The sequence below is a fragment of the Aquarana catesbeiana genome, linkage group LG02, assembly GCF_042186555.1.
Source record: "Aquarana catesbeiana isolate 2022-GZ linkage group LG02, ASM4218655v1, whole genome shotgun sequence".
NCBI classification, from domain to species: Eukaryota; Metazoa; Chordata; class Amphibia; order Anura; family Ranidae; genus Aquarana; species Aquarana catesbeiana.
The window spans coordinates 187,532,673-187,545,586 of record NC_133325.1 but is presented as its reverse complement, the minus strand read 5'-3'; the positions used below and the strand labels follow the sequence as shown (position 1 = coordinate 187,545,586).

General features: G+C 46.6%; 1 protein-coding gene across 5 annotated transcripts in view; it reads right to left on the bottom strand.

Annotated features, from left to right (window-relative positions):
- Positions 1-10,078, bottom strand: part of KMT2D (lysine methyltransferase 2D) — a 247,640-nt gene extending 237,562 nt beyond the window's left edge. For all 5 annotated transcript variants that reach the window (XM_073614049.1, XM_073614048.1, XM_073614051.1 and 2 more), the window contains exon 1: positions 9,567-10,078. The gene's annotated coding sequence lies outside the window, so the exon portion shown is untranslated. The remainder of the gene's footprint in view (positions 1-9,566) is intronic.
- Positions 10,079-12,914: the final 2,836 nt, after the last annotated feature.

Here is a 12,914-nt window from a genome sequence, read left to right as displayed (position 1 = left end):
AAATGGAAGCGCCTACAGTGGGGACATCGTGCTCCTAGAGGGCTTTGTTTTCAGACAAGTCTGTCATATCCCCCTCTGCTGCCACAATTGGCACATTTTGGGGGGAGGGGTGGCCTGGTTTTGACGGGTACCTGCTCCCACTTGCCGCAAACTGAGCCAAAAAGTTTGCTCCCTCTCCTTCCCCGCAGCTGGCCCATTGACAAAGCGCAGCGTGCATGCTCAGTAGGAGATCAGCTTTGAAGCCGCATGGCTTCACTGCCTGTTTCCTTTAGTCAAGATGGCAGGGCAAGTACCAGATAGCTGATTGAAAATTTGGCTCGGGTGACGACACTGCTGGATTCCTGGACAGGTATGGGACCTAAATTTTAAAAAGGCACCAGCTACAATATTTTTTTTTCTTGCAAAGTTCTATGTAAAGTTTTAAAAAAGGCAATTTATTCTTAAATATTTCTATGCAGTGGTGGTTAGGGAGAAAAATATCTAATCCACTCTGAGAATAACAGACAGAAGAGATATACTGTATATACTATTAGAGGAGAGATAAGAACGTTCGTTCGATTTTCTAATCGTTAGTGGGGTCAAATCAACATTCATTTTCAACCACAGTGATGGGAAAATTTAGAAATAATAAAAAAAATTCTTGATGAAAGGAATTATCAGACAGTGTATGTGGTTTTCGTTCAGAAATTACAATTATTTTAAAAACAGAATGTTAAAAACAAGTGAAAATTTCAAACATTCTTTCATTCATCGAATGTACAAAGATTTTTCGTCTGTATATTCTCATCTGAAAATTGATCGGTGTGGCCAGCATAAGGTTTGGTGCACACCTATGCAGTTTTGCTTTCGATCTGTTTCTACAGTGCTCTTTGCTGTGCATTTTGATTTTTGCGCACGTGATTTTGCTGCGATTTGCGTTTTTGCATTTTTTTTGGCCAATTTGTTGTTAGGCAGATTCAAAAAACACAAATTGCTGCAAAAACGCATTACATGCTTTTCTGCAGCTTCGCCATTGAAGTATGTTGAACCAAAAAAGCACTGTTTTGCGTTAAAAAAAAAGTCACTGACGCTTTCCAAATACGCAGCGGCTGAAAAAGCATAGATGTGAACGTGTCCCATAGGAAACCATGTAAATGAACTGTAATCCGTTTCTGCAAAAAGCACCAAAAAACACAGATGTGAACCAGGTGTAAGACATTTAGTAACATAATGGGGTTAAAAAAATAAATAAAAACCACGAATATTAGCCCTTTATAGTACAAAAAAAAAAAAGCAAATAATCACACTACTGTAAGGGGTTCATTTTTTTTTTTACTGTAGAACTGTGAAGGAAATAGTTACAGTAGCGACTATTTGCTCTTTTTGTACTATAAAGGGCCCATTTTATTTTTTTTTAACCACATTATGCTACTGGCCGATTAATCGATTATGGAGGGAGAGGGAGAGGGAGAGGGAGAGGGAGAGGGAGAGGGAGAGGGAGAGGGAGAGGGAGAGGGAGAGGGAGAGGGAGAGGGAGAGGGAGAGGGAGAGGGAGAGGGAGAGGGAGAGGGAGAGGGAGAGGGAGAGGGAGAGGGAGAGGGAGAGGGAGAGGGAGAGGGAGAGATATATATACACACATATATTTGGGGTTCTAACACCCTAGAAAATAAAATACAATTTCTACAGGTAACTAGTTTTGAGTTACAGAGGAGGTCTAGGGCTAGAATTATTGCTCTCGCTCCAACGATCGTGGCGATACCTCACGTGTAGTATGAACACTGTTTTCATATGCGGGCGCTACTGGCGTATGCGTTCGCTTCTGCACACGAACTCAGTGGGACGGGGCGCTTTAAATTTTACTTTTTATTTTGACACTGTCTTTTTAAATAATAAAATAAAATTTGGGTCACTTTTATTCCTATTACAAGGAATGTAAACATCCCTTGTAATAAAAAAAAAGCATGACAGGACCTCTTAAATATGAGATCTGGGGTCAAAATGACTTCAGATTTACACTACAATATATAGTGCAATATAAGAAAAAATAAAAATTTCCTTTAAGAGCACTGCGTGGAAGTGACGTTTGACGCCGCTTTCACCAGTTAATGCTATGGGGCCCATCTTCCCCTCACTCGGCAGCCAGCCAAACAGGGGAGAGGACCCGATCGTCTCCACCGCTACGGACAGCTCCGGTTAGCGGCAGAGACCAATGGAGCGTGGCAGGAGGGGGGGCCCCCTCTCCCGCCCCCAATAAAAGTGATCTTGCGGCGAATCCGTCGCTGAGAAATATTTTTATCTGAAAGTGGACCGCCCGCTGAAGAGGATACTGGGGTTATGGCAGCTATCTGCTGCCATAACGGTATTTCTCTTCAAACAGCTGACGTATAACGACGGCGGGCGGTCCGTAAGTGGTTAAAGAAGTTGTAAAGGCAGAAGGTTTCTCATCTTAATGCATTCTATGCATTAAGATAAAAAAAAAAATTTAAAAAAACCTTGCGTGTAGCAGCCCCCCGGCACACCCCTAATTACCTACCTGAGGGCCCTTCTCTCCCCAGCAATGTGCACGATACCCTCAGCCATCCAGGACACTCCTGATTGGCTGAGAGAGCAGTGGCGCCATTGGCTCCCACGGCTGTCAAAGTTAGTCAGCCGGCCAATCAGGGGAGAGAGGGGACGGACCAGGTCAGGGCTCCATGTCTGAATGGATACACGGAGCTCTGACTCAGCTTGGGTGCCCCCTGTAGCAAGCTAATGGCTGAGGGCACCCAGAGGGAGGGGCTAGGAGCAGCAATGAGGGACCCGAGAAGAGGAGGGAGGATTTCAGGCTGCTCTGCGCAAAACCAACTGCACAGAGGAGGTAAGTATAATGTTTGTTTTTTGTTTTGTTTTTTTAAACAAACCTTAACAATCACTTTAAAGCGGAGTTCCACCCAAAAGTGGAACTTCCGCTCATCTGATTCCTCCCCCCCCCCCCCCCCGTGCCACAATTGGCACCTTTCAGGGGGGAGGGGGGTGCAGATACCTGTCTACAACAGGTATTTGCACCCACTTCCTGGAATCACATCCCTTCCCGCACGCCAACCCCCCCCCCGCTGTCTCCTGGGAAACACACAGGTCCCAGAAGATAGCGGGGACTGCTTAGGACGCGCAGCAGGGAACCGGGAAGTGAAGCCGCAACGCTTCACTTCCCGATTCCCTCACAGAGAATGGAGGCGGCAGCAGCCGAGAGCCGAGCGATTGATCGGCTTCGGCTGCCAACATAGACATCGCTGGACTCCAGGACAGGTAAGTGTCCATTTATTAAAAGTCAGCAGCTGCAGTATTTGTAGCTGCTGGCTTTTAATAATTTTTTTCTTTAGGTGGACTCCCTCTTTAAGTTACCCTTCAGGATGCACACATCACTGGTTAGGAAGTAATATACTGTGTGTACATAAAAGTATACAGGTAAGGCTTACATTAACAAGTGTACCTGTGATGTACAATGAAAAATACCTACACTATCAGCAACATGCAGCACAGGTAGAAATCACACTTTGTCATGAACAAGACTTACTATATTGGACCAATTTGGATAATATGAACACATGCTGCTGTACAAAGTTCTGCCAAGGGAAGCTATTTTTAGAAGCAAATATACAAAGGCTACAAATATTCTCAGTGTGACATATGCTTAAAAAAATAGTTAATAGCACAAGTAGCACCACTCCTGCCATCCTGCACACCCCATTGCTTACATAAACCCTGCCTGCATACACAATTGCGGCATTACTTACTGCCAAAACAAGAAAAAAAAACACTACTGATAATTGGAAAGAATAGGATAGTGCAGATAAACGTCAGCATGGCAGAAAAGGATGAAGAATGAAATGATGGGGTTTCCAAAAACCTGGGTTCATGTTACATATAGGAACAAGAAAATCATCTGGTACAAGGATATATACGTGTACCCAGGACATGGCAATCTCTGAACACAAAGATTTCAAACTGATTTATAGACAATGTTGGGCATCTATCACCAGCAAAAAGACAGTACTTGCAGCGTATATATATATATATATATATATATATATAAAAACACACACACACACATTACTCTAAAAAGAATACACACAAAGAACGTATTATATTCACATGGGGACTTTGTTTTGTAGCTTCTGAGGGACAAGGCAGACACATGTACTCCTGAAATCTAATATGTGTGAAATGTAGGACTTTTCAAAATGCATAGCTACTGAAAATTTAAAAACACTCGCTTAAAATCAGTACAGATACTATAAACTAAATGTAACACAAAATATTTATCAACACTCAAATGAGGGACATGTTCTCAAAAGATAAAGTTGTCCTTGAAAAATCACACAACATCTGGTAGATTTGAACACGTCCCAAAGTGAAGGCCTCGTTCACACTTCTCCAGGTAGAAGAATTTCTCCCCAGAATATGAATGTACATGTGATGATGTTGTGTGTTGGGCAGTGCTCACGTCACTTTATATTACATGGCAAAGAGAATATTTTGCTATTATTGCTATGTAGGATACACACTAAAGGACAGGTTATGTTTTGCTTTTCTTTTATAGAAACAAATATTGGGGGCTATTTACACCTGTACAAAAGCAGACTTTTCAGCATTATTACCATGGGCTGGGCAAATCCCAGGAGCCAGGTAGCCAACGCTCATTAACCCTTTCCCACTGCCTACTGTGGTCCTTTAGGTGGATCTTAAAATCAGAGTTGGTGTCCCAATCACGTGACGGGACAGCGAGTTGGGCTCCCGAGAGCAGTCGGTGACCGCTCGCTCAGTTTATTGGGTGCATGCTCTCAGCACACAACCTCAGACCCCCATGGATAAGCATGTGTGGTAGCTCCCATTACATGTACGGATTACGGCAATGGAAAAAAGAAATTATAGCTGACACCTAACTTTTGAGGTTCTATTTGTCGTATGTCAATGGAGCTTGCTGCTTAAAAAAGTCCTGCTGGCTCCTGGATTGCATATTAATGGATCTATCCCTTTTACTATTCATCAGCCAAAGGCTCGCCATAAAATCAGCTTTAGATTTACCTGAAATATGTAACACCAGGACCCAGCTAAATTGTCCAATCAGACAGGACCTTACACCACATACTTGTTGGTAGAACTAAGGGCTCTTTCACACTGACGATCCGTATGTCCGTTTTTCATCCTTCGTTTTCGGATGAAAAACGGACATACATGTATCCCTATGGAGCGTCGGATGTCAGCGGTGACCCGCTCTGATCCAAAAAGTGTAACGGAGGAAAACCCTACTTTTCCATCCGTTTTCGGATCGGATGACGACGGACTCTACGGTCCGTCATCATTCGATCCCCCATAGGGGAGAGCGGCGCTCTGACAGGTCCGTCGCTGCACAGACCTGTCATCTTCCTGCTCAGCGGGGATCGGCGGAGCGATCCCCGCTGAGCAAGCAGGTGTTCACGGGGCGGATCATCACTAATCCGCCCCGTGTGAAAGAGCCCTTAGAGTCACCATACACAATACAATCAGATTGTAGAACTCTCCTTTTGCTTTACCATGTTATTACAAAATTGGCTTTAAGACAAAAAAAAATAAAACTAAACCATCCAATTACTTAGTGTTAAACCACGCAGGTCCTGGTACTACACAGTTTAAAGCGGAGTTCCACCCATTTAAAAAAGTCAGCAGTTACAAAAAGTGTAGCTGTTGACTTTTAATAATCAGACACTCACCTGTCCCGCGATGCAGTCTCACGAAGCTCTGCTTCTCTCCGAGGCGCCGGCATTCTGTCTGCGCCCAGCTGTGGCTTCACAGCTGGGCGCGCACCACGCTGTGCTCTGAATGGTTGGGCAATCTGCTGGGACCTGTGACGTGTCCCAGAAGATTGCAGGGAGGGGGGATAGGTGAACTTCCTTCCAGCGCCGCGAAGCCCAGGGAGGAAGTGGGAGCTAGGTGCCTGTAATAACAGGGTACCCGCTCCTCCCCCAAAAAAACGACATGCCAAATGTGGCATGTCAGGGGGTCACCATAACTTAAAGTGGAAGTTCCATTTTTGGGTGGAGCTCCGCTTTAAGGTAGGGCTAAAGGAGATTGTACAATCTCCTTTAGGCTGAACACACAGTATACAATCAGATTTTATAGAGTATCAGATTGTAAGCTCTTATGAGCAGGGTCCTCTTAACCCGCTTGTATTTTATTGTATCTGTACTGTCTCCCTTTTATATTGTAAAGCGCTGCATAAACTGTTGGCACTATATAATAATAATCAACCTAAAGGAGACTGTTGCCTCTCCATTTAGATTGTAAGCTCTCAGTAGCAGGGGCCCTCTAACCCTCTTGTATCGAATTGTACTGCAAGGGCCCGTTCACACTGACCCGGACAGCTGCCGCACACAAAACCACAGTGGTTTAGTGTGCGGTACCTGTCCTTTCCTGCTGCAGCAAGCTGGCAGTGGGAGGTGGAGTGATGTGCAATTTGGCGCATCACACAGCTCCTTTTTTATTTTTAAACTCCATTTAAACGTGTACAAAGTGACATTTATTTCATGTCACTCTACAGCAGCATGATGCGTTGTGCTGCTGTACAGCGACATGCGTTCCTGTCCTGTGTGCTACAATAAAATGTGGCAGGTCTGCATTGTATTGCAGCTCAATGCAGCACAACTCTGGACTGCATTGCACTGTAAATATTACACAGGGAACATTTGTGGTCTGTGTGTCCTAGCGGTGACCTGTGTGCATCCGGTGCGGTAAAACGCCAGTTATCGCACTGTGTGGCTCTAACTTTAGGTCTCGTGCACAGAGGAATTAAAAAATAAATAAAAAAAAAAAAAACACACACAACACTCAACACTGCCTTTACAGGCCTTTTTTTTTTTATTATTTCTGACTCTAAGCCTAGGTTCACATTAGTCCGATTTGGCATGCGATTTGACATGTCAAATCACATACCAAATTGGTGGCTATTGCCAGCAATGGCACCGTCCGAATTGGTGTGATGCAGACTTTGGAGCGCCGCACTGATTGCCAAAAGTAGTTCCTGCGTTACTTTTGGTGACTTCAGGTGTGATTTCAATCGACATCTGTGCAGGAACCCAATTGCCCCAAAGTCAGACTGCATTTCCGGGTTGAGATTGTGCGACTTCAGCTAACTCGCACGATTTCTAACCTGCAGCAATGTGAACCTGGGCTAAATGTCCATTCATGTTAGCCTGTGTCTATGCACACAGGTGTGTTTTTTCTTCTGCCTCTAAACACCTAACAAGTGCAAATTCATGAGGAGCGTTTGATAGGTACCATCTCCAACTTCTGCTCAGATGCACCGCAGCAATCTGAGCTGGATGTTTGCCCCCCCCCCACACTCTTCTGGGACATCACAGGTCCCAGAAGACTACGGGGCCATTCACAAAGTGCAGCACGGCTCACGTATGCACAGTAGGAAACCAGCTGTGAAGCCGCAAGGCTTCACTGCCAGTTTCCTTTACTTGAGATGCCAGTGCATGGACCCAAAGCCGATTGAAGAATCGGCTCAAGTGAGGGCATCCACTTTAAGTTATGGTGACAAGTTATGGTAAACTTCCACTTTAAGTTATGGTGACAGGTAAATATCCTTATATTAAGAGTCAGCAGCTACAGTATTCATAGCTGCTTTTAATGGAGCTCCTCTTTAATATTCTGGCCACAGAATGCATTAATGCCAAACATGTGAAGGTGCTTGTGAAAAACACAGCTTTTATGATGTTCAAGCTGTTTTTCCCCTGTAAGGAGAAAAGGCGTCCAATGAGCCCTTTCACACTAACCAGTTTTTCTTCTGTTTTTGCCTTACCAAAAGTGGATGAAAAATGCATGACCATTGAAACCTATGGAGCGTTTCACACCAGTTAGTTGCGTTTTTTAAAAGTCCTGCATGCTGCATGTTTGTTGTGGGGAGGAAGAAAAAAAATAAGAATGAAACAAAAACAAAACAAAAAACGCACCTCCCCATTTAAAGGAGAAGTACAGCCAAAGCTTACTTGACTGTACCTCTCCTGTGAATCACAGGAGGGCAGCTTGCTCTGCACGCCTGTGACCTGTTTGCAGCAGCCAGCGGGCTGAAGCTCGCTGTCAGCACAGAGCCAGTCCAGGCTGGGGCAGGATTGTGGCAATAAATTTGGGGTGTCCACAACCCTGTACTGCCTCCCGGCTCAGCACTTCCACAGCCCAGCGAGGGGGGGTAGGTCGGAGCAGAGAGCTGCTGACTGAGAACTGAGCAATAAACGGTGTTTGACTGCTCCCTTGGCTGGAGGGCTTCATTTTCAGGTAAGTTTCACATACCTGTATGCAGTGCATACTAGCACATTATATTACCTTGCAGGTCAGAGGAAAAAAAATAAAATAAAAACAAACACTCACCCAGCGGTTTACTACCGCTTTAAATGAATGCATAGAAAAATGCATAAAAAACGCATCCATAGTTGTGTTTTGGGTGCACATGTCCTTTTTCCACTAGTGAAAGATGACTGGAAACACTGCAAAAAATGCCTATGCGCTCTTACCGCATTTTTGCAATGACACAGTGTGGTCATGAAGGCTTAGTCTGTATGGTGCTATAATGATCCTGAATAACAACAACACTATAATGAGATTACCCAATGTGTAGGTGCGCTCCAGCCCAAAGCACGCGTTTCAGAAAGCGCATTGCAAGACGTTTAACCAGCTCCTGCGGTGGGCACAGGCGAGAAGGGGAGAAGTGCAAAGGGTGTGTCGCCCCCCGGAAAAGTACAGAGCGCCCCCCCAAAGGAGTACAGAGCGCCCCCCGGATAAGTATGAAGGGGGCCCCCCCCCCCAGAGAAGTATGAAGGGGCCCCCCCCCAGAGAAGTATGAAGGGGGCCCCCCCCCCAGAGAAGTATGAAGGGGGCCCCCCCCCCAGAGAAGTATGAAGGGGGCCCCCCCCCCCAGAGAAGTATGAAGGGGGCCCCCCCCCCCCAGAGAAGTATGAAGGGGCCCCCCCCCAGAGAAGTATGAAGGGGGCCCCCCCCCCCCAGAGAAGTATGAAGGGGGCCCCCCCCCCCCAGAGAAGTATGAAGGGGGCCCCCCCCCCCCCAGAGAAGTATGAAGGGGGCCCCCCCCCCAGAGAAGTATGAAGGGGGCCCCCCCCCCAGAGAAGTATGAAGGGGGCCCCCCCCCAGAGAAGTATGAAGGGGGCCCCCCCCCCAGAGAAGTATGAAGGGGGCCCCCCCCCAGAGAAGTATGAAGGGCCCCCCCCCCAGAGAAGTATGAAGGGCCCCCCCCCCCAGAGAAGTATGAAGGGCCCCCCCCCAGAGAAGTATGAAGGGCCCCCCCCCCCCCCAGAGAAGTATGAAGGGCCCCCCCCCCCAGAGAAGTATGAAGGGCCCCCCCCCCCCCAGAGAAGTATGAAGGGCCCCCCCCCCCAGAGAAGTATGAAGGGCCCCCCCCCCCAGAGAAGTATGAAGGGATCCTGGTGACATTGCTGGGGATGAAAGTTTGCCATGGTGGGGGGGACAAAGGCGGGACACACCGCACCCACCGGCCCGGAGCCCCGGCCATCACATCCACCATCTTCCCGTCCCACCCAGCCCGCCTCTCTCACCTCTATAGCGGCCGGGCCAGGCAGAGTCCCATCTCTCCCGGTCAGCGGACACAGCGCGGCCCTTCCTCTCCGGTGTACAGCTCCGGCCTCCCGCGGCCCGAATCACTCCATGCCCCGGCTCAGCCGGCCCACTGCTCCGTCCGTCTCCAATGTCGCCGCTTCCTGTCGTTCTTCTTCCCCCTCCCAGGCCACTCCGTCTCTCTCAGTACTCGGGCGCCATCTTCCTCCCCGCTCTGGCCCGGAGAAAAAATAGTCCAGACGAGCCGGGCTCTGGCCGATGGAAAGCGCTCAGGCCTCAGGATTCCCCCCCCACCGGCACTCACACAGAGGAACAGGACGGCTCCGGAAGCGGGGGGAGGCGGCGAGGAGGGCGGGGCCTGTGTCGGTGTATCCGGGACGAGGATTCCGTAACGCTCTTTGCTCGCCCCGGGTCTTTATTTCGAGCCGCGGCGGCGGAGGTGGAAGGAGGAGGGATACGCGCGACCGCTCGGGATGTGACACTCAAGTGACGCGGCTCCGCACAGGATGCTTCCGCCGTCACATTAACCGTCTCCGTGCCGGAGCCCAGAGGGGAGCTAGCACGTGGGAAGCAGAAGGGGGAGGAGAGGTGTCCTCCGGGACTGAGGAGGAGGGGTGTGGGGGGATAACAATAACAACACCGATATATACAGGCCGACTCCTTCTCCTAATACAGTCTATTGTCTGACCGGGGACGGAGAACTTTCACTTGTCCTGTCCTGGAAGGGAACAATGAACACGGCCCTAAATCACTCCAATATACGGTCCTATGACTGCAATACACGGCCTTTATGACTGCAATATACGGTCCTATGACTGCAATACATGATCCTATATGACTGGAATACACGGCCCTATATGACTGGAATACACAGCCCTATATGACTGGAATACACGGTCCTATATGATTGCAATACACAGTCCTATATGACTGAAATACACGGCAGTATATGACTGAAATACATGACCGTATATGACTGCAATACACGACAGTATATGACTGAAATACACGGCCCTATATGACTGAAATACACGACAGTATATGACTACAATACACGGCCCTATATGACTGAAATACACGACACTATATGACTGAAATACACGACCCTATATGACTGAAATACACAGCCCTATATGACTGCAATAAACAGCCCTATGACTGCAATATACGACCTTTATGACTGCAATATACGGTCCTATGACTGCAATACACGGCCTTATTTGACTGCAATACATGATCCTATATGACTGCAATACACGGTCCTATGACTGAAATACACGGACTTATATGACTGCAATACACGGCCTTATATGACTGGAATACACGGCCCTATATGACTGGAATACACGGCCCTATATGACTGGAATACACAGTCCTATATGACTGAAATACACGGCCCTATATGACTGCAATACACAACAGTATATGACTGAAATACACGACCGTATATGACTGCAATACACGAAAGTATATGACTGCAATACACGAAAGTATATGACTGCAATACACGGCCCTATATGAATGAAATACACGACACTATATGACTGAAATACACGGCCCTATATGACTGCAATACACGGCCTTTATGACTGCAATATACGGTCCTATGACTGCAATACACGGCCTTATTTGACTGCAATACATGATCCTATATGACTGCAATACACGGACCTATATGACTGCAATACACGGCCTTATATGACTGCAATACATGATCCTATATGACTGGAATACACGGCCCTATATGACTGGAATACACGGTCCTATATGATTGCAATACACAGTCCTATATGACTGAAATACATGTCCCTATATGACTGCAATACACGACAGTATATGACTGAAATACACGACCGTATATGACTGCAATACACGACAGTATATGACTGAAATACACGGCTCTATATGACTGAAATACACGGCTCTATATGACTGAAATACACGACACTATGTAGCTGAAATACATGACAGTATATGACTGCAATACACGGCCCTATATGACTGAAATACATGACACTATATGACTGAAATACACGGCTCTATATGACTGAAATACACGACCCTATATGATTGTAATACACGGCTCTATATGACTGAAATACACTACACTATATGACTGAAATACAAGGCCCTATATGACTGAAATACACAACACTATATGTCTGAAATACACGACCCTATATGACTGAAATACACGGCTCTATATGACTGAAATACACTACACTATATGACTGAAATACACGGCCCTATATGACTGCAATACATGGCCCTATGACTGAAATACACGGTGCTATATGACTGCAATACACGGTCCTATGACTGCAATCATTTAAGTTCATTTATTTTCCTCATTAATGTACACACAGCACCCCATATTGATAGAAAAACACAGAATTGTTGACATTTTGCAGATTTATTAAAAAAGAAAAACTGAAATATCACATGGTCCTAAGTATTCAGACCCTTTGCTGTGACACTCATATATTTAACTCAGGTGCTGTCCATTTCTTCTGATCATCCTTGAGATGGTTCTACGCCTTAATTTGAGTCCAGCTGTGTTTGATTATACTGATTGGATTCGATTAGGAAAGCCACACACCTGTCTATATAAGACCTTACAGCTCACAGTGCATGTCAGAGCAAATGAGAATCATGAGGTCAAAGGAACTGCCTGAAGAGCTCAGAGACAGAATTGTGGCAAGGCACAGATCTGGACAAGGTTACAAAAAAAAAATTCTGCACTTAAGGTTCCTAAGAGCACAGTGGCCTCCATAATCCTTAAATGGAAGATGTTTGGGACAACCAGAACCCTTCCTAGAGCTGGCCGTCCGGCCAAACTGAGCTATCGGGGGAGAAGAGCCTTGGTGAGAGAGGTAAAGAAGAACCCAAAGATCACTGTGGCTGAGCTCCAGAGATGGAGCCGGGAGATGGGAGAAAGTTGTCGAAAGTCAACCATCACTGCAGCCCTCCACCAGTTGGGGCTTTATGGCCGAGTGGCCCGACGGAAGCCTCTCCTCAGTGCAAGACACATGAAAGCCCGCATGGAGTTTGCTAAAAAAAACCTGAACGACTCCAAGATGGTGAGAAATAAGATTCTTTGGTCTGATGAGACCAAGATAGAACTTTTTGGTCTTAATTCTAAGTGGTATGTGTGGAGAAAAAAACAGTCACTGCTCATCACCTGTCCAATACAGTCCCAACAGTGAAGCATGGTGGTGGCTGCATCATGCTGTGGGGGTGTTTTTCCGCTGCAGGGACAGGACGACTGGTTGCAATTCAAGGGAAAGATGAATGTGGCCAAGTACAGGGATATCCTGGACGAAAACCTT